Source organism: Myotis daubentonii, chromosome 19 (assembly GCF_963259705.1).
Source record: "Myotis daubentonii chromosome 19, mMyoDau2.1, whole genome shotgun sequence".
NCBI lineage: Eukaryota > Metazoa > Chordata > Mammalia > Chiroptera > Vespertilionidae > Myotis > Myotis daubentonii.
The window spans coordinates 26,310,984-26,332,585 of record NC_081858.1 but is presented as its reverse complement, the minus strand read 5'-3'; the positions used below and the strand labels follow the sequence as shown (position 1 = coordinate 26,332,585).

Sequence of the window (21,602 nt, the reverse complement as noted above, 5' to 3'; positions counted from 1 at the left end):
AGTGAACATCTGCGAGGAACAAAGAACAATCCAAACTGCAACACAGCAGACACTGAGTGAGCTATTGCCAGAGGTGAAATCCTACAGAAATGTTGCAGCTATGTTAACACCAGAATAGCAGCAGCGGCAATCGGGGTCCAGACAAAGCCACTGCCGGGCACAAAGGAGCCCTCTCCCTCCAAGGCCAGGACGTGGCGCACAGCAGCTCTCAGGAGGGGCCGCCAGGCTGCCCGGGTTGTGGGGGGCCTGCATTCCTTGGCTTGTGGCCCCTTCCATCCTAAACGCTAGCAGAGGAGCATCTTCAGTGTCTCCCTCTGACTCTGACCTGCCCGCCTCCCTCTTCTAAGGACCCTTGTGACTACAGGGCCCCCCTGGATAGTCTCCCCATCTCAAGACCCTCGGTCACCCCTTCAGGTCCCTTTGCCATGGAACAGCACAGGCCCCGGGAACCAGGACATGGGGCCACTGTTGAGTGACGGCACCGAGCGTGGCTGAGCTGAACACCGAGCTGTGTTCTCACTCTGCCTTTGATCGTACATTTGATTGGCTGGCCGAGGAGCTGGTCCCCAGAAGCGCTCTAGTTAATCACTGAGACTCCTACCTGCACACAGCCCCTCTGTCCCCCCCCTCCAAGCCTGGCACGTATGCCTGCTGACCGGTCAGAGGGGTGGTTCTGGGATGCGGCTTTGGTTAGGCGTACTTGTCTGTACACTGGGGATGGACAGGCACATACTTATGTGTACATGGTTAGTTCCCACCTGAGGACATTTTTCCACTGATTTTTAGAGGGGAAGGGAGTGGGAGAAACAGAAATGTGGATGTGAGAGAGACACATCGATTGGTTGCCTCCTGCACGCACCCCAACCAGGGCTGGGATCGAACCTGCAACCCAGGCATGTGCCCTCGACCAGAATCAAACCCGGACCCTTCCGTCCCTGGGCTGATACTCTATCCACTGAGCCACACCGGCTGCGGATATGAGTGCCTCTGGAAAAGGACATTAAGCACCCCACGCATGGCAGTGCAGAGCCGGGACTTCCTGGCATCAGCCTGTCCATATCCCTGTCCCCTCATCAGCACAGCTCACGGCTGCGCATAGTCAGTCTTGAATTTACTTCAAACCACAAACGACTTGGAGCCAGAGGAAGCCACTGTGCCCCCACCCCTGCTCCCCACTCAGGGCTCCCCTTGAACCCTTTAAGAGCCGCTCTGGCCGAAGAGCCCAGTGGGCACCTGAGCCAGGGCTGGTACCTTCTTTCATGGGGGGCTCCTGGGGAGGAGTGGGTTGCCGTGGAAACAGCCAGCTCAGCGGAGCCAGGTGAGCTATTTTTATAAGTGGAGCTCTTTTACATCTTTGGAGGAAAATAGATCAAGTTTCTGGATGGCAAGTCCTGTCAGGGGGCAGCTTTTTGAAACCCAGAACCCCAAAGGCCACACAGGCTGGTTAGGGACAGGGACAGGGTGGCGACACGGTGGCGGGTCAGAGGCCCTGTGGCCACCCCATTTGCACGGTCTCTTGCTGGTTTCTCCCTCACCTGCCCACAACCTCCCTGAGGTCAAAACACAGGCTGACCGGAGGGTCCCCTCCCTCACACACCATGGCTGGAGGTGCTAACAGCCCTGGCTGACGTGGGGGGGGCGGGCAGGGCAGGCAAAGTCCAGGCCACGGGCTCCCTCTGCACCCACATCTGGCGCTGTCCGGGGGGAGGGCGTGCTGAGCTGGGCCTGACAGAGGAGCAGGACGCGGGGGAAGGAAGGGCACAGGCCTATGGGGTGGAGGGACAAGCACAGGAGCCCAGTGGGGTGCTGAGCAGGGAGGGCATTTAGAGGGCCCCTCCTCGAAGGCCCTGGGCTCCTCACAGTCAACTGAGCAGCTGCCCTGACCCCTCAGGCTCCCTCTCTCGGGCTCCTGAGAGCCCAACTGGAATAACATCCAAACATGTGAAAAGGGGACCAAGGTCATGGGTAGCCTGCTCCTCTCTCTAGGCCCAGCAGCAAGCTGGGCACAGGCGCCAGGGCCCTGGGGGGGGACAGGGAGCAGGGGGAGGCGGCAGCCACCATAGGGGACCCGAAGGCATCGCAGGGCGGGCGGTGCAAGGCAGGTGGAGGCCTGAAGCAGCCAAGGCCTGCCGCTGGCTGATTGGGGTGGGAGGGGGGAGTCTGTGTCCTTGCTCACCCCCGCCCCCGGACCCGCTGGCCTGGCCTGGCCTGCCTGCTCCACAGAAGAGGGGGCACAGGGAGGGGAGGGTGGTGAAGGACCCACTGCACCAGGGCCTGAGACCCGACTGCCCAGCGGAGGCTGGTGGGCACTTTTGTCCCCAGCAGGACTCACCTCGACCCATGACGCTCCCTCAGGCCAGCAGCACCATGAATGGGGCAGCACTGCTCCCCTCCCTCTGCTGAGCCTGACTGCGCAGATCAGATCGGGGAGGGGACAGGCCTCAGTCCTGGCCTAGCAGCTTTCCAGGTCTCAGCCCCCGGGTGGCCGCACCTAAAGGGCTCCCAGACCCTGCATGGGGCAGGCTTTCATGCCACCATGACCACCGAGCTGCTGAGCAGGGAGTGCAGCCCAGCTCCGCAGAGACACACTGGGCCTCTGAGGACACACAGCAGGTGTCGGTTTCGAGGGAGAAGCGTGGGGGCTGCACTCTCGGCAAAAACAGCCATTTCCCATCTGCCCGTCAGCACCTCAGACAGTCAATGGCTGCGGGTGTGGGGATTTCTGTTTCGATTTCAGGATGCTGTTAAGCCACCTGAGTTTGATCCCGGACTGTAATCCGCCGAATGCTGAGAAGAGACAGAAAGAGACTTCAAGGCAAGGCCACGGGTGACAAGTAACTCCCGTGGGTCCAAGCGAGTGGCTGGTGCTCAGTGACTGCCCACTCCTGTGCATCCATGTGCCGTGGCGTCCCCACGGGAATCGCACCCACAAGAGGGAGGGCGGCCTGGAGGGTTAAGGATGGTGCCCCTCCCCCACGGAGGCGGGTGAATTAATGCTGAGAAGTTGGGCCTTGAGGACGCTGGAAGGATGCTAGGATCTAATCTGGTGGAAAATCAGATGGTGATAAATAATGAATTGTGAAACCCTGGCAGGCAGGTGGGAAACGCAAGCCAGAATACCAGCGTCATCTTGTTCCTCATGACCCTCTGTGGCCATCGCCCCTCCTCTCCCTGGCGACCAGCACAGGGGTGTCGAGAGCAGCAGGCGCCCTTGCCATCACATTGGATTCTCTGGCAGCTTCCCCAGGAGAGGGGCACAGGGGCTGCATCCTCACCAGGCGGCTATCAGCAGGACAAGGTGGAGCCCCGGGGATGGGTCCCCTACATGTAAAAACTGGGCCTGGCTTCCAGTCTCCCAGAGCTGCAGGGGCACAAACCTCATCCCTCAAACACGAGTCTGTAGGGCATCCTCTGTGGCGGAACCCTCTGCAGGAGCCCTGCTGGCTAGCGAGGCCTGCACACAGTGAGAGGCTGGGCAAAGAAAGGGTCGGGCACAGTGTCAAAGCCGCCAGCCACATGAGGGGCGAAGAGCAGGCGCATGAGCAGTGATAGGCTGCGAGGACACCCACAAGCAGTGCCTCCCTCCTCGCCAGGAGGCTGGGGCCCCGCAGCCACACAGCAGCCTCAGGAAGACCAATGGCCCTGGAGCAGGGCCACCTCCCTCCAGGGAAACAAACCTGGCGCAGAGACGGAGCAAAGATAGAGGCGCAGCTCCTTGTGGCATCTGCTTGATGCTGAAGATAACCTACTGCCCAGCCTCCCCCGGCCTGCAGGACGCCCAGCCCACCTGTGGCTTCCACCTGAACTGGGGTTTCCCTGGGGTCTCCTTTAGTGAATGGGGGTGCCCATCCCAGGTGAAGCACTGTGGGTGCTGACTCTCCCCAGGGCCTCTGGGCTCCTCCCCGTCGCTGTCCAGGTTTAAGTCTTACCCCCAGGTCCCAAGGAGCATGGGCAGCTCCTTAGCCGACCGAAGGCAGGTGCAGGAGGGCCAACCTCATGGCAGCTGGACTTCGGCCGGGAGACGGCCCCCCACTCCCCGGCTGTGAACTGACTGGGCTGAGCCCGCATTCAGGGGAGCACTGGCGCTCCCCTTTCTCCCACCTGCTGACATCAAGCCCCGGCTCCCTCTCCCCAGTGCCCTGTGCTGCCTGCTGGGCAACCAAACTAGAAAAAAAACCTCCCCTTCTCCCGACAGTTCAGGAAATGAAACAGTTTCCGCGTTTCTATGTTGAAGACTAGCCTGGGTCCTCTGAGCACAGTTCAGCTTCGTGTGTTGCTCTCATCAGAGTCCATGTAGCAGCTATTCCATATCCCTCTGGGTTATGAGCTGTGGTCTCCCCATGACCCCGCCTGTTGGGGCCGTGGTGGGAACATGGCAAGAGGGCTGCTTTCTGCCTTTGCTGGCGCTTAGGGAGGTGCCACGCTCAGCCCAACTCCCAGCACAGCTCAGAAACCATGACCACACTTCACACACCTCCCAGTCACCAGGCACCACTGGGACCCGATCACTCGGCAGACTGCGGGGGCCCAGCAATCCCCACCCCGTGAGAGGATCCCTAATGCACGAGGAGCCCACCTGGGTGAGTGGTTTCTGCGCAGCACAAACGCCTGTCTCCAGGCCACAGGAGGTCAGGTGACCCGTCCGTGAGAACCCCCCCGCCCCCCCCATCTGCCCCGGACAGCGTCACTGCTGAGCAGGCCACTGGAAACTACTGCCTTACATTTTCCTGGCCTGAACACAGCCACGCTGCTTATCCCTGGAAACCATCTGATGCCGCGGAATCACACTCAGGAACTTTCCACGTGCAGCTGCCTCTTGGCATCAATGACAGGGAGTGAGCAGAGGTGGGTCCTGAGGTGGGGAGAGGGCTCCCACCAGCAGGGAGGGAGCACGGGCTGCTCTGCCTGGCTGAGCCCCCGTCCCGGGCCGGGCAGGCGGGAGGTGCTACTACAACCTGTAGAATGAGTGGATGGCTGTTTTGTCTCTGCGAGGCATGTGCAGGTGTGAGCAGTGAGGGGGTAAGGTGCTTAGGGGTCAGGAGACTCGGTTCAGGGCTGTCCTTGTGCCACCCCTGACTTGAGCTAATACCGGAATCCAAAGGGACGTGAGTCACAGCCCGATCGCCCTGCAACCTGCCCCACCTCAGCCAGACCTTGGCCACACAGTCCCTGCAAGGAATCGCCTTCACCCCGCCAACCTCTCTGGGTGCTCTCCCCCCTCTTCAGTCTGCAGAGAGGTGGGTGGGCCGGCGGGAAGGGTGAGGAGGAGACCCCAGGCCCTGCGGAGGCGGAACCTCATCCTCTGCCCCACGTCAGGCAGACGGGCGAACTCTCATCTCAGAGAAACAAGGGGCTAAAGCGGGCCCTTTCGTTTAACCAAGTTAGAGAGCTCTCCCCGTCTACGAGCCACGCAGACCTGGAGTCCCACTTTGCTATTCATCACCCCTGTGACCTGGCCTAGTTACTAAACCTCCAGTTTTTCATCTGCAAAATGGGTTAACATATCTGTAAAGGGCTTAACACAGTGCCTCGCCTCCAGCGAGGCCATGATTGCCTGGCTATGGAAAGGGTCCCAGCCACGCCCACCACAGACCCACACATGATAATGCTCCCTTTGGGCTTCCACACAGAGGCAAGAGAGGACGCAGCTGATGGGCCACGGGAGGGTGAGCACAAATAATATCCGAACTGCCGGTCAAAGACTCTCAGGATGATGGAGGTCTCACCCAGGGGAGGTGTCCACCCCCAGCCCCTAAAGCAGTGGTTCTCAACCTTCCTAACGCCGCGGCCCTTTCATACAGCTCCTTATGTTGTGGTGACCCCCAATGTCATTGTGACAAATTGAACATAATTAAAGCGTAGTGATTAATTACAAAAACAATATGTAATTATATATGTGTTTCCAATGGTCTTAGGCGACCCCTGTGAAAGGGTTGTTCGACCCCCAAAGGGGTCGTGACCCACAGGTTGAGAACCCCTGCCCTAAAGCATCAAGGACCGGAACATTGGGCCAAAGGGCGAGGGGTACCACAGAGATGAAGTCACATCCTTGGACTCAGTGATCACTCTCTTGGGAATTTGTCCCAGAAAGAAACACCAGAGGAAAACTTTACATGCCAGCAATGCTCAGGCAGCAAGCAGTTTGGCTCTGACAGTGTGGGAAGAAGCAATATCTAACAGAAGGAAAAGGCTTCCCACAGCTATCCGACGGACACACACTAAGCCTGCGATGATGTGGGAAAGTGCTTAAAATGAGAAGTCGTGTGAAATGGCAATTTTGTATCCCAATGATGTAAAAAGGATGCTCACAAAAAGGAAAAATACTCAAAATAGAGACCTAAAAACAGTGACATGAGGGATACTGGAGCTATGGAAACCCCATGAACATCTGGAATTGTTGCCTTAACAGTAAATAGCCCTTAAAAATAATGACTGCACGGGGGTTTGGCCAAGAACAAAGTGTATCTGGGTGTGGGCATGTGCTGGGGGAGGTGAGAAGGGGGTTGGGAGGGAATTTCTTCAGGCAGATGAGCAGCTGCCAAATTGTTAATGATCTCACGGTCATGCCCCATACAAACCGCCCAGCTTCTGATGTAAACATATCCTGGGCAGAGGGGAGCACCCGGGGGCTGGGCCCGTTGTAGCCTCTCAGGAAAGACCATCTGTCCTCTAACCAGCTCCCACCTACAGCCAGAAGGACGCCGGGCCTGCCAGGCCACGGAGGACTGCCCACGGGCACTGCCCGGGTGTTCGGCTCCCCGAGACTGTGGCCTCGTTCCGCCTCACCACCCCGCCCAGCCCGAGCAGCTACTATTTCTGAAGATGTGCGTCAGGCGTCACTGTTCAGCACACACGTCAGAGGGAAGCAGTACAGAAAAGGACATTTCTCTCTGGCAGCCTGAAGCCCGTAGCTGCATCTTATTCAGACTGCTCATCTCTTTGATCAGATGCTGTGCCGGTCGGCGCTGCCGGGCACTTTACAGGAAAACCGGGTATCGGGAATGACTCCCGTCCACCGCGGGAGGCTACGTGACCCTCCCTGACGAGGTCAGAGGAAGAGGCACCTAGAGCGAGCCTGTCCGTCAGTCCATGCCCACTCTCCGCCCCGGGCAGCGCCTTTCCTCAGAGACCACAGACGGCTGCGCCCCTCAGGCCGTGTGCGCATTCTCATCTCTTCATGGCGTGACCAGCACCCCCTGGGCTCTGAGTTTGGCCAGCCGGGGGTGCGCCCCTTCCTCTGTTCACTGGTGTGGGTTCCTGTCACCTGGCTGTGGGTGCTGTGTGCCCCACACAGCTGCTGGGACAGTTCTTAGCACAGAGTGACCCTCCATTCTCTTATCGTCACGTGGTCAGTGCTGGCAGAGCGGGCAGGCTCTGGTCCTCCTCCTGCCTGTGTGATCTTAGGAAAGGCACCTCTTTTCCTTTAGCCTCAGTTTCCCCGTCTGTAGAATGGCATGGCTGATAATCAGTTTACTTGCTGCCACTAATAAAGCCCCTCCTGTGTACCAAGGGCTTCCCATTTCCCCTATTTCATGCTCCCAAGCAGCCTGGCTCCCCCGGATGGGGGGGCTAGAATGGCCTCTCCCACATCACCCAGGTCTGATTTGGCTCTGAAGTCTAGACTGTATCAGGCGCAAGGTCCCAAGGTTGCCCTGGCAAGCTGGCTCACTGAAACCGCCCTCCTCGGCCTGTGTGAAAAATACAGCAGTAAGCACTGCTCCCCGACAGGCATCTGCTTGTGAAACGTGTGCACACAAGCACAGTGGAGAGCCACACAGCAGTAATATTAACGTGCCGCTGCCCTGTGCCAGGAAGAGGCAGGTTCATTCACCAGGTGGAATTCTGACCTATAGAATCCTACAGGGAAGCAGACAGAGGCTCCCCCAGGTGACATGTCGATAAGAGCATGTCCTACTTCCTTGTATCACACCAAGTAACAGTGAACTCCCGTGCGGCCAGATGCCCTTCCGCTCCCTGGGCACAGGAAAGACATAACTGAGGTAGGCAATACCCTAAAGCCTCCTTTCCTTAAGCCACACACCACCTCCAGGGCTGGCCCGCCTGTCCTTCATGATCCAACCCACCACTGGGGCCCACTCACCTCTCATGAGGCCCTGACACCTCACTCACACCCAACTGAGCACCTGTCTGTCCCCATCCTCCGCCACCCAGCGGGGTGTTGACCTTAGGGCTGCCCAAGGCCACCTGGTAAGGCCAGAGTGAGGGGTCCCTATTTTCTGCAATTTCAGAGTTTTGCATTGGGACCAGAAAAGATGCAGAGATCCTATGCACACCTGTGTGCATGTGCATGTGCATGTACACACACACACAGGCAAAGGAGTGAGCTGCCAAGGGCCGATTCAGAGCTTACAAGAGACTCTCAATGGGCATTTCTCCATTTGCAGCACCTGGCCCTGCTTGAAGCACAAGATAGACAGACAGACAGATAGACCCACTCCTCCCCTCAGCTATGGGGCTGGGGACAACTGAGGCTCACAGGGGGCAGGGATTTGCTCGGGCCATACAGGACAAGAACTCAGGTCTCCTGATGCCCAGCTGTGCTGAGGGCCCCCCAGAGTAACAGCCCCCGTGATGAACCTCAGTAAGCCCTGATGCTCTCCTGCCACTGAAATGGTCCCCAATCCCCAGGGCAGGTGCAAGCCCAGCCCCCCCTCAGCCTGCACAGAGAAGGCTCAGGGGTGAGACACAATTTCCCTGGGACCCTGTTCTCAGGAGAAATTTGTCGGAGTGACCTCTCATTTCAATATCTTTCAATGTGTCTGAAGAGGCCACAGAGGAGGCCAGTCTCACCCCATTTGCATGCTGGGGAGTGGCCCCACCCCCATGCCTGCCATACCCGCAGTGTGAGGGGCCCACCTCCCATAGCTGACAGCTAGCCAGGCCTCCCCCAGCCCCTACCCCTGCCTCTTTCCTCTCTCTTTAGCTGGCAAGGTTCATGGGCATTGTCCTGCCTGAGTGTTTTAAAAAAATGTATTTTGGCCAACATTTAAAAACTGAGCGATTTCCAGTTTCTCCTGAAAACTCCATCTGGCCTCCGAGGCCGCCTTCGCACAGGGCGCCCACGGGAGACACTGTGGTTTGCCCCTGAGGCCTCTGATGCTAAGGCCCAGGCCTTGCTGCTACTGACCACTGCCCAGCTCCCGGCCCTCCTCCTGCCGGACAGCAGGCTCTGCTGCAGGCCCTGTTCTAAGCACCTACCCACCGCCCCGGATCCCTCAGCCCAGACCTACTGTGCAGCGGGACAGTGACGGGAGGGGCAGGAAGGAAGGCCTGGCCAGGAGGGTCTGGCAGTCAAATTGGTTATCCTGCCACCGCTCTCGAGGTGCAACTGCTCTGGTCACAACTGACCGAGGTGAGCACCCTCCCACCACCAGGCAGAAAGCAAATAGATACCAGCACTCTTGTGGCAGCAAATCTAGAGAATGACAACCAAGAAAACCATCAGGCAGGCCCTGCAGAGAAACCACTTAACACCTAACTGATAACGCATACTTTTTTTTTCTAACTCCAACCTTCACCCTCAGAATAAATCCACCTAAATGAACAACAGGAACATCATTTCAACTTTGCATAAAGAACATCACTGCATTAGAAATGACATTACATCCAAAATGAAAACTGGTAAGACCAATCATACTTTGCAAGTTTCTTTAAAGGATTCTTTGTTTTTTGTTTTTTTTTTTAAATTTTAGAGGGCGGGTAGGGAGGCGAGAAAGAGACACAGACAGAAACATCGAAAGAGACACAGACTGCCTCCCACAAGCTCCTACTGGGGATGGAGCCTGCAACCCAGGCACATGCTCTGACCTGAACCCAACTAGGACCTCTGGGTGCACTGGACACGCAACCAACTGAGCCAGACCAAGGATTCTTAAGACAGAGCCATAGTATCAGCTTCCCATGAAATAGATTTCCAGTGCTCACAATGACAAACACCCCAAGACTTCAGATGTGTGGGTGTGTGGTGGGTTTTTTTGTTTGTTTTCAGGAGAATTTGGTTTATTCTCCTAAAATGGTTAAACTTGACTCCAGGGCTGAGGCTTGGCATCTGCAACTTCAAAGATACTTGCACTGGGCCAGGGCCTTATGAAGCCGTTAGCATCACCAGTCAGCAGGCAAAGTTAATTACAAGGTTTGTTAAGATCACAGGGCGTTAATGTCTAAAACAGCGGTTCTCAACCTCTGGGTCGCGACTCTTTGGGGGTTGAACGACCCTTTCACGGGGTCGCCTAAGACCATCGGAAAACACATATATAATTACATACTGTTTTTGTGATTAATCACTATGCTTTAATTATGTTCAATTTGTAACGATGAAATTGGGGGTCACCACAACATGAGGAACTGTATTAAAGGGTCGCAGCATTAGGAAGGTTGAGAACCACTGGAAAAGGAACGGTTTTTAATAAATGATAGGTAAGTGATACGGCCTCTATGACTGTTATGTCCACAAGGTCAAAGAAACCTCACTTTTCCCTCATATTTTTAAATCATAAAATAAACATTAAGGTAAACATAGCAAGTTTCACTCATTCAAAATCTCCAGTAATGGAGGTCTCAAGCACCAGCAATTTCAAGCCAGAGCTTCATAAATTTGCTTTAATCTTAAAGGGCTAAGCGCTCACCCCCAAGTGCTGACAGGGGGCTCTCAGCCAATGGTGCCCGCACAGCCTGCTGCTGTCATTCAGGACCACTACCCCCGGGGGCAGCATCCTCAGGGCTGGCCATTGCTCAAACCAAACCCAGGCGGCCACTTACATCGACTCCTGATCTGTCGCAGCTCAAAGGGCAAAGGGGGCGGGGGTGGGGGTGGGGGGGCATGACCTGAGCACAGCTCACAGCTGACACCTCAGGTGGCCCCAGGAGAAGCCACTGTGGGCAAAGCAGCAATTCTGCCCACGCTCCAGAGCATGACACTCGGGAAGGCGGGTTAGGTGGGTGGATTAAACACGGACCGCGGCTTCCCCCTTCTTTTCGGAAAGCTCTGGATTACAATTCGGTTCCTTTTTAGGGGTTAATCAGACCAACGCGTCTCTAGCTGCAGCCCCGCTCCAAAATGCCCCACGCGGAAAGCGAATCGGGAGCGCACGCCGGCGGGGTACCGGGACGGGTTCCTCGAGGCTCCCCACGCCGCGAGGCAGTGACATCAGAGGCTCGCGTGGAGTGATCATGCAGCCGGCGCCGCGCCGGGAGGGGGTGCGGGCGCGGGGAGCCGGGCCTCGGCGCAGCGGCAGCACTAACCCGTCTTAAATTTATTCAGGCAGCCGGAGCTGCAGAAGGAGCGCACGGAGGCCGTCTCCCAGCAGCCGCGTCCCTTCATGCCCGCGGCGGGCGCCTCCGAGCAGCCGGGCGCTACATGCCTCGGGGCCCCAGGGGCTGGTGCGGACGCACGGACAACTCGGTGGGCCGCCCGGCGGAGGCGGCGGGCGCTTGTGGGTCCCAACGCCGCGTTACCACAATGCACCACTGCCGCCCGCCCGCCGCCACCCGGTGCACGAGCCCGTTAACCCCGTCGGTGCCGCCGGAGCCGAGTGGAGCGCGGAGGCCGCCCCCTGCTCCTCCCCCGAGAGCGCGGCCTCTGCTCGCCCAGAGCGAACCCCGGGACACCCCGGGCACCGCGCGGGCTCCCCATTTAAACGTCACATTCCCATGGGAACATCCGAGCGAAGGTGCCGCCTTCCTGCAGCAGCAGGCTTGTCGCTGCTTTATTTCAAAGGGCAGGCTGCCTTTGAGAGCCGAGGGGCCCCTGAGAAATGAGATGGCTGGGGCCCTGATGATTCCAGGAAATCGGGGTCACCTCTGATTCTGCTGCGGTGGCCGGTGCACCTGTGTCCTGCCACCTGCAGCTACCTGTCCACTGTCCCGGAGGAAGGCAACAGGCGGGTGCCCAGGGCACCAGGCTCCCTTGGCACTGCTACCGCAGGGCTGCGGGCATCCGGGGACAAATGTCTGTCTCCGCCCAGACCTCTCTGAGCACAGCTGCTTGCAGGACTTCTGCATGGTATGTCTGATGGGCCTCAAAACCCGCATTCTCCCAACCCCAGCTCTCAATACGCCCCCACCCTTACCACCGGCCTCCCCACCTCAGCCAGCGGCAGTGCCCTCCTCCTCGCTCCGGACAGAAACCTTGGAGTCATCTTTGACCTTTTGGGCCCCTAGACCCGCCTCCAAATCGGCCAGCACACCCTGACAGCTCTCCCCTTAGAACGGGAAAGGAGCACAGGGCTCTGTGTCCAATGTCATTTGTTGCAAAAATCTAGAGGCAACCTGAGTCTAACAGTAGGCGAATGCTTACATCAACTTCATGAATATCACAGAGCCGTTTAAACTTATGTGTGTGATGGCTCTGCAGAAATAAGAAACTGTGCTTAAAAACAAAATATGGAGAGGAAAAAGGCAAATCACGCCATGTAGTATAATTATGTAAAAACTATGCATCTAAGGAAATGTTAAACAACAGGATCACCGGCGAATTTCCTCAAGTCTGGGCTCCCAGAATGCCCTGGGCTTTCCTCTTTTCCAAGACCAGCATGCCCTGGTGTAGGTTCCTATTCACTTGCCTGTCTCCCAGGCCAGTCTGTGAACTCCTTGATGGCAGGGATTGTGGTCTTTAAACTATTCTCGGCCTCCAGTGTGGCCCGGCACATGGTAGGTGCACACTGAATGAATGAGCGCGGGAATAAACAAATCAATCAATTGATTAATGAATCGATGACAAAAGCAACTTACTCATCAGAAGCCCCATTTGGCCCAGACTACACACCACACCACCTTCCTGTTCTCCCAAGTCTCCCATCACTGCTGCCCTGCTGACCCTTCCTGGGTACAACACTGCACAGCCCCTCTGCTCGGCACCACTGCCCTTGACCAGCGGACCCTGACTGGACGGAAGAGGTGGGCACAGGCTGGGAGCCCTGACTGAGCTGGTCACAGCCCGCCACCACTGTGGGAATTAACGCCTCTGGCTCCTCCTCTGGGGATGTCTTAAGAATGAAGCTCTTTAAAATAGCAGTATTCTAAGAAAAGCCATACATAGATGCTGAGTGCCATCGTTACTAATAAATGACTCTGCACCAAAGCCAAAGAATTAATTTGAGAGCAATTTATGATAATGTGTTGCTAGGCAATTAAAATAAACACTTGAGGGTAAAAAATAGCAATTTATCATTATTTTAGATCAGAAAAATGGAATGGGGGAGAGGGCACCATTCAAGTCAACCTTGAAAAAAGGCGAAAATGAGACATTTCTCTAGGGATGATGCCTAGGCCTGACTCTGCCCTTGTGTGCCCTTGGCAGCTAGGGGCAGTTGGAGAGGTGGAGACCACTTCTCTGGAGCTGAGGCTGGCAGGCTTCGCCCTGCAATGAGCCAGGGGCTGCACTGCACCCCTGCACATGTGCTTGGAGGGGTGTCCTGCCTGAGAACCAGGGCACCTGGAATCCCCCACGAAGGACAGGTGTCGGGCCCTTCCAGGCAGATCTGAGGAATCTGGCCTCTTCTCGCCCCATCTGCCCCCAGAAGTGGCAGGCCGACCGGCCCCGTCTGATGACTCATGTCTGCTCTGACCAAAAGGTCCTTTGCCTGTTGCAATCTATTACTTTCACCAACAAACTCCTCAAGACAATCAAAGAGCTGGGGTTCCCCAAGGGATTACTATCCATTTGTCTAGACTTCAAGTATTCTTTTTTTTTAAGTGACAATAAAAGGAAATGCAAATGCAAATCTATTGTAGAATGTTTCTCCCTCTTTGTTGGTTATTAAAGTAGCACAAATGAAAGCAGGCTTGAGGTCGGTCCGTATTGACACCCGATGCCAGTGACAGTGCGGGGAAGCTGGCACGGTCACTCCTTGTTGGTGGCACGGAATAGCGGCACGCTCATTCCATAAACAGATGTTGTAGCGCACCAAGGCACCATGAGGCTGCTGCTGCCCTTAACTCAATAACCCACCTCCTGGGAATTTTTCCTCAGAAAATAGTTCAAGAGAAGCAAAAAGCTTTCCATACAAAGACAGCCACTGCATCATTATCTGTACTAGCACAAATGGGAGGCTCAAATGCTCAACAACTGGAGGGTGCGTCAAGCCGTGACAATACATCAACCCAGTGAACTTTTACACAGACATGAAAGTGATCATTATAACGACAGGAAACCGTTAGCAAGATTGTGCGGTAAAAAAGGCGGAGCATGAAGTGCCATGTGACATATGATGCCACAAATGTGAGATACAAGTGTATGTGCAGAGGGGGCACGGGGAGGTAACATGCAAAAACCAAGAACAGTTTTGTGAAGCTGTGAGCCCCCTGGGAAAGGTCTTGCATTCCAAATGCTCTTCACCTTACGGTGCAATCTTTCCCACAAACAACAACAGTTAACAAGCTGCATTAATCAATTGAATTATTACTTGAAACCCTTTCCCAGGGGGACAAAGGAGGTGCGGAAGAGTCAGCTGGGAGTAGGTGCCCTGTTTAAGGAGCGTGAGTTATGGGGCCACAGGATGGCGGGGACACAGGCAGGTGATCAGCGGGCAGGAAGTCAGGGGCAGTGGAACCAAAACAGTCATAACATCAGTCAGGCTGCTGGGGATGGGGGTGGGTGGGGGGCTGGGCCTGGGGGTCAAATACATGGGCTGAGTTTGGATCTGCAACCCACTCACTGTGGGACCTGAAGCAAGTGCCGGAGTCTCTTCCTTGATTCTCATCCAGACGCAGTGCTAGCTCCCTGTCCTGCGCTGAACTGTGCCCCCCAAATTCTTATGTTGAAGTCCAAACCTGCAGCACCTCCGAATGTGGATGTATATGGAGATCGGGCCTTTAAAGAGGTGATTAAGGTAAGATGAGGTCATACAGATAGGTCCTAATCCCATATGACTGATGTCCTGTAAGAGGAGATTAGACACAGACCAAGAGATGACCGTGACAATGAGAAGGCAGCCACCAAACAAGCCCTAAGGCTAGGCCTCAGAAGAAACCAAACCTGCTGATAACTTGATCTTGAACTTCTGGACTCCGGAACTGTGAGAAAACCCATCTCAGTTGTTCAAGACACGTAGTCTGTGCTATTTTGTATGGCAGCTCAAGCAAACTGATACACGTCCCTTTGCCAGCCATGAGATGACACCCCAGCACAGGCAGGCACTCAGAAAACACCTGGGAAAAGTGAACCACGTGTGGGACAGGGCACTGATGCCCGGAACACACTGCCCCAGCCAAGACCCGTGCTGGAAGAGTGGACCTCAAGGTCCATCAATAAATTCATTTAACAGAGAAGTTCAGAATGGCCAGGCTTTGTCAAAGCTTCTCCCATGATCCCTGTGAGGCTGGGCAGGATGGACTGATGTAGCTGGCAAAACTGAAATCCAGTGAAATAAAGGGGTTTTGTTCGAAGTCAAAGAACAAGTACAGTCCAGAGAGGGGTCAAGAATGCAACATTTTAAACCTCCAAGCTCCATTTTCCCCTATTACTGAAAAACAAGCCACTGATCGATGGATCTTACAACATAAACGTTTAGAAACTCCATAGCACCACAGCCACCATAAACAGAGTGAAAACAAATGAGCAACAAAGGGAAAATACTTGCAAAATATATAACCGACAAAAGGAAAATAACCAGAACTCAGAATGAGTTCCTACAGCTCAGCATAAAAAATACAAACATCTACACAGTAAAATGGCAATGGGTGTGAATACATGAGTCACAAGGCTGCCTGGTCAACAAACAGATGAAAGTATACTCAGTCTCACTGGTAATGAGGGAAATGGAAAACAGAACCAGGAAATGCCTTTTAATTCACCCATCAGAGTAACAAAGAGTAAAGAGAATGATGGGGCAGCCTCTACTGACAATCACACTTTGGGGAACTATAAGTGTATGCATTCTTTGTAGCTGACGATTTGATAGTGTCTGTTGGTATGTGCCATGGGCACGCCCTTGTAACCTGGCAACTCCATGCCCAGCCACACGTGCACAGAGAGGCATGTGCAGGAAGGTTCACTAAAGCACTCTCTGGAATAATAATAAAATGTAAAGAACCTAACTGTCCATCAAGAGGGAAACGATTAAATAAATCATGATGCACTACAGAATTCTATGGAGTTATTTTTAAAACGAGAGGTCTATTTGTATTGACATGTAAAGATCTCCAAATATATTGGTAAGGGAAAAAGCAAGCTTATCAATGTGCATGATTCGATTTCATTTATATATAAGGGGTGTGTGTGTGTGTGTGTGTGTGTGTGCGCGCGTGTGCGTGTGTGTACATGGCTTTGTAAATATACGGGGACAGATCTGGAAAAGCATCGCTGTTCACAAATGGTGTCTATCTCTTGGGAGGGGAGTGAGTGGAAGCAGGTGATGAAAAACGACTAAATTTTATGTTATATATTTTAGAATAATTTAAATATTTTACAGTCTTGTGTTTCTTAACCAAAGTAATCTTGCAGCAAATTACAATTGGAGGGAAGTGCCAGAATCAACTCCTATTTATGGTGAAACCTCCGAGACCCTACAAAAGACTCTAATGGTGGGAGGTCAGGCATCAAGGGAGGTGCATAATGGGTGAGTTTGGCGGCAGAAGGTCCAGGAGTCACATCAGAGAAGCCACCACATCAGTGCACACAGACCAACCTGGCAGGCAGCAGTCAGAGAGGGGCTGGATCACTTGGCGCACCCGTGGCACAATCTCCATGAAGCGGAGGAGCAGAGCCGCCCATGGTGACGGGCCCTGCAAAGAACGGACACAGCTGCAACCAGGTGCGGGGGCGGCAAGTTCAAGTTCAAACTCCTTGGCATACCACAGCCCCTCAGAGCCAAGCCTGTGGCCCGCAGCAACACCTCACTCCCTACTCCTGGGCCCCACGGCTGCTCCTCCCTCCTCTGCCTTTGTTCACCTGGCCTGGGAACCTGCCTGTCATTCCCTTGGCTGGCTCCTGTCATCTGGGCCTCCCCTCCCTAAGGGGCCTGAAAGAACAGATGCCACCCCAGAGAGGGGATGGGAGGCAACCTGGACGAGGGTCCTTCCTCAGGGCGCTCATCACACCCTTGCTTACCTCCTGTTACCACACTTATTACCTGACTCATAAGGGCAGGGGTCCTCAAACTACGGCCCGCGGGCCACATGCAAATACAGATATTGTATTTGTTCCCGTTTTGTTTTTTTACTTCAAAATAAGATATGTGCAGTGTGCATAGGAATTTGTTCATAGTTTTTTTAAAACTATAGTCCGGTCCTCCAACCGTCTGAGGGACAGTGAACTGGCCCCCTGTTTAAAAAGTTTGAGGACCCCTGCATAAGGGTCTTGTCTGTCTCCCTGCAAATGGCCAGCACCCTGAGGGCTGGGCTGCCACAACTGGCTGCTTCAAACAACAGCATCTCCTTCTCTCAATTCCGGAGGCTAGAAATCCACGGTCACGGTGTTGGTAGGGCCACACTCCCCACCACGGCTGTAGGGAAGGACCCCTCCCTGCCTCCTCCGGCTTCTGGTGGCCTTGGCCATTCTTTGGCTTATGGCAGCATAACTCTAATCTCTGCCTCTGTCTCCATGTGCCTGCCCCTGGGTGTCTTCCCGTGACCTTTTCCTCTGTGTGTGTCTGAGTCCAAATGTCCTTCTTCTTATAAGGACACCAGTCATATTGGATTTGGGGCCACCCTCATGACCTCAACTTGATTGCATCTACAAAAGCCCTATTTTCAAATAAGGTCACATTCACAGGTACTGGGGGTTAGGACTTCAACATATCTTTTGGGGGGACACAATACAACCCACAACACTCAATTTGGCATTGCTGATACGCAACCCTGAACCTGACCTACAGCAAGGCTCAGCTGGTCGCTGTGAATGAGTGACTGAGCCCGGGTCCTCTGGGCCAGGCAGGGAGGAAAGTCAGAGGAGGCAGGCAGCTTGGAGGAGGCAGCTCCGCAGCTGGGTCTGGAGGACACGGGAGAGGGAGAAGGCATCCAGGCAGAAGGGGATCACTGCCTGGAAGAGCCAGGCCGCATGAGAGGCCAGTCCAGGCTGAGACACCTGCCCCTGTGCTGGAGGCAGCAGGGGCCAGGGCAGGTTTGTCAGGCGAGCGGTGACAAGCACAGAACCAGTGTTCCTGAAAGATGAAGCTGCCTGGGGCATCCAGGGGCAAGTCTAAAAGGAGCCCGTGCCATGCTGGGAGACAGCTTGGTCAAAGGGTACTGCAAACAGTCAGCGATAATGAGGAACTGGATCAGGGCTGTGGCAGCACGGCCTGGGGGAAAGGACAGGATCCAGAGAAAACGTGTAAGAAAACAGACAGGGCATGGCCTCAGGGGGTAGGAGAGGAAGGAGTGGAGGCTTGAGGGGCTGGGGCTCAAGGCAGGAGACAGAAGAGGATGGGGCCAGCGACTGAAATGGCAGCCCAGGGAGAGCAGTGTGCCTGCAGAAGCAGCGATCGGGTTAGCCTCATGAAAAGCCTTTCAATTAAAAAAGCAAGCTCCTGGGTACACTCATTAAGCAACCACTGAGGCGGGGCGGTATCTGTGCAAAGCAGCTACAAGAGATCTATCTACATACTTTGTAAATAATTCAAGTTTATGGGCAACAAGCACTTCTTTTTATATCAATGCCTGTCTGCAGGCTGTTAGCAGCAGGCATTTTTGGAGAAAGGTCTCAAGCCAAGGGAACGAGAAACTCAACTGAATAACCTTTAAATCACCTCCTCGCCCAGGGAACTGGAAATCAATGCAGTCTGCAAATGCAGCCTTGTGCCAGCAGAGGCCAGATGGAACTGCTGCCCGGGTCGGGGAGCCAGGGTCCGAGGGAGCTGCACACCCCGGGCATCTCTGGGATCCACAGAGGTCCCTGGTGTAGAAAGCTCGCTCCAGCCGAGCCACCTCAGGCTTCCCAGTCCATTAGGAGAGAAGGGGCTCTTGCCCTGCGGGATGGAATAAAGACCCTCCCCTCCACCCACTGCGGACGAGTCATTCCCTCCCTGGGCCTCAGGCCTCATTCATTTCCAAGGGCCCTTCCACCTTCTAGCTTTGCTTACAACCGCGGCTGCTGCCTCTGTTGCGGATCACAAGCTCCACCCCTGGGTGAGGATGGGACGACCAGCCTGGAAGGGAGGGTGCTGTCACCCTAGCATGAGAATGGAGCCCTGGGTTGTGAGCCTGGAGGTCAGGGTGACCCATGGGTGTGCCGCTTTCTGTGCCATCAGCTCATCTGTGAGGCCCCCTCCTCCTGTTGGAGAGGTGGGTGCGTAGTCAGACCGTGGGCACCTGTGATCTGACCTCTCTGAGCCTCAGTTTCCTCGTTGGTGCCATAGGGATGGTAATGGTTCTCATCTCACAGAGTTGCTGTGAGGATGGCGTTACTATGGGAAAGTCCTGAAGGAAGCACTCACCCCGCGTTACCTGCTATCGCCACGAGCGTGTGGGCCAGAAGACGACACACATTGTAGGAGGAAAGCCCAGCTTCAGAGAGAGACCCTCAGGAGGGGCAGTGGCAGCCTCTCCCTGCAACAAACCCCCCTTTCCTGGAAGGGGTTTCTCTGAACAGAGACCTCCTAGGCCTTTGGCATGTAGGCTCCATTCCTCCTGAAGGGAAAGTGCCCTGGTCCTTTTGCCAAGGACAGTCCCTGCCGTGGGAACCCCACCCCCAGCGGGACCAGGCTACCCCAAGGCAAACTCCTGAGCCCTTTCATGGCCCGCACCGTTTGAGTATAAACAGTGTGTGAGGACTTAGTCTCAGCACCTCACATTCTGCTAATCACCAGGGGTGTAGACTGTGGCAAGAGATGTTAAGAATAACATCGGGCAACTACGGTCCTGTGCTTAGCTTCCATGCCAGGCAGCTGTTGCTTTCTCCGTTCCAAACGACAGAACTGGGGCTCAGAGACACTAAGTCACAGCATAATGACCAAGAGGTAAAATGGGAATTTGAGCTCAGATTTTTCCATCTACAAAGCTGAGCCTCTTTTCACTCCTTTACACAACACGGCTGCTGCCGCCACCCCCTAGCACCATTCTACCAGGAAGCCAAGATCAATTGCTTTCATCAAAATGAAATGTGTCCTCTTGCTAACTATTCATCGCCATATCTTTAATTTCTGCCCTGGCCCTGAGAAATCCAATCAGAAAGGTTCTGTTCATATTTTTCATGCATAGTTGATGACTGTGCATAGATGCAGGCTTGATGTGATACAAGCAAGGGCAGGAGTTCTGAAGAGAGAGGCTGTGAGGTGAACGTAGGCCTGTGTATCACCCAGTCCACCTCAGACGTCATCTTCCTCAGTTACCCAGGAGAACGTGAGCCCCCCTGAATTATTGAGGAGGTTTTAAGTTGCTCAGACCATGAATAAAAATAAGTAGCCTGATTGCATTACAGGTGTAGAACATGCCAGTATATGTGTATATATATATTTCTCCCAACTTGATCCAGCTACAGAAAACTTTGGGGCTATCTATCTACTTTCACAACAAACAATACGCAAAGCTCAAGTACACTGTTTTCCCAGAACAAAAGCAATGGCCTGCTGCTTAGCGGGCCTTCCATTATACATTTTGAACTTCACATTTTTATGAAACAAGTCAGCAAGGATGTCAAAGCACAGTTAGGAGTCAGACATCCTTCCAGACAACTACTCTCTAAAGAGATTTATTCATCTGGCTGAAATAGAAGGTGTTGACATGATAGGAAAAAACTTACCCACCCAAAACAAAAATGCTTTTCTTGACCACAAAAAAGTGGCCAAGAATAATGCAAATCGAGTATGTGTCAGGTGTGCAGTTATTATACTTTCCCCTTAGGACCTTTCATTTCCACAGAACATTGGTCAGAGACAGACAACACCTGGGTACCGAGTGGTCTGCTGTGCGCGAGTAATGCTAGTATTCTTGGCATGCACTTCCATCAGCAATGCAGCACCAACGCAGCTCACACTGACCCTAAAACTAGCACATCATCTCGCATATCTTTTCCACCTCCCCCTCGTTTCATCGGCACCACCAGACATCCAATGACCTAAGGAAGCTGCCCACCAGAGTCCTGTCTACTGCACACAGCTTCGGCTAGACAGAGAGAACAAACACAGACCCAGCCCTCCAGCACCAGCCTGCAACGATTCAGAAGGTTCATTTGCATCCATCAGATTAGAACTCCTCAGACGACTTGGAATCTAGCGCAACTAGACCTCTCCAGGGTTCTGGAGGGTGGTCCCTCCACCTCCACCCCCCTTCCTTTCACCCCCTCACCTCCCAACACATCACAGGTCCTTTGTCAAGATAGGAAAGCCCCCAACAGTCTGCCCCTCGGGTTCTAGGAGCCAGGGGGTCTATCTGTCTGACCTTGCCGGGCAATGGCGATGGGAACCGAGTGCTGGTGGGGTCGAAGGCAGAGGTGACCCATCAAATTTAAACACATCTCCCCCTTCAGTGGGTGGCTCAAGGCACGAGGGGAGCAACTTTAGGGGCTGAGGAAGCCCAAGGTTCCTCTGGCTGGTAGTTGCCCAGTGTGACCCCAAACTGCTTACGCAGAGGAGCAAGCTGGCTGGAGAAGGGCTTTTCCTGTGACGGGCACCACGGGAGTTTTAAACCCCCTTTGCCTGCTGAGAACA

At 54.4% G+C, this 21,602-nt stretch overlaps 1 protein-coding gene across 5 annotated transcripts in view; it reads right to left on the bottom strand.

Annotated features, from left to right (window-relative positions):
• OSBP2 (oxysterol binding protein 2) overlaps positions 1-21,602 on the bottom strand; it is a 66,519-nt gene that overhangs the window by 16,390 nt on the left and 28,527 nt on the right. The window contains exon 1 of one of the 5 annotated variants that reach the window (XM_059676020.1): positions 16,647-16,670. The exons of the other annotated variants lie outside the window; for them this stretch is intronic. The gene's annotated coding sequence lies outside the window, so the exon portion shown is untranslated. Of the gene's footprint in view, positions 1-16,646; positions 16,671-21,602 lie in introns of those variants that run through there. 5 annotated transcript variants of the gene reach the window in all.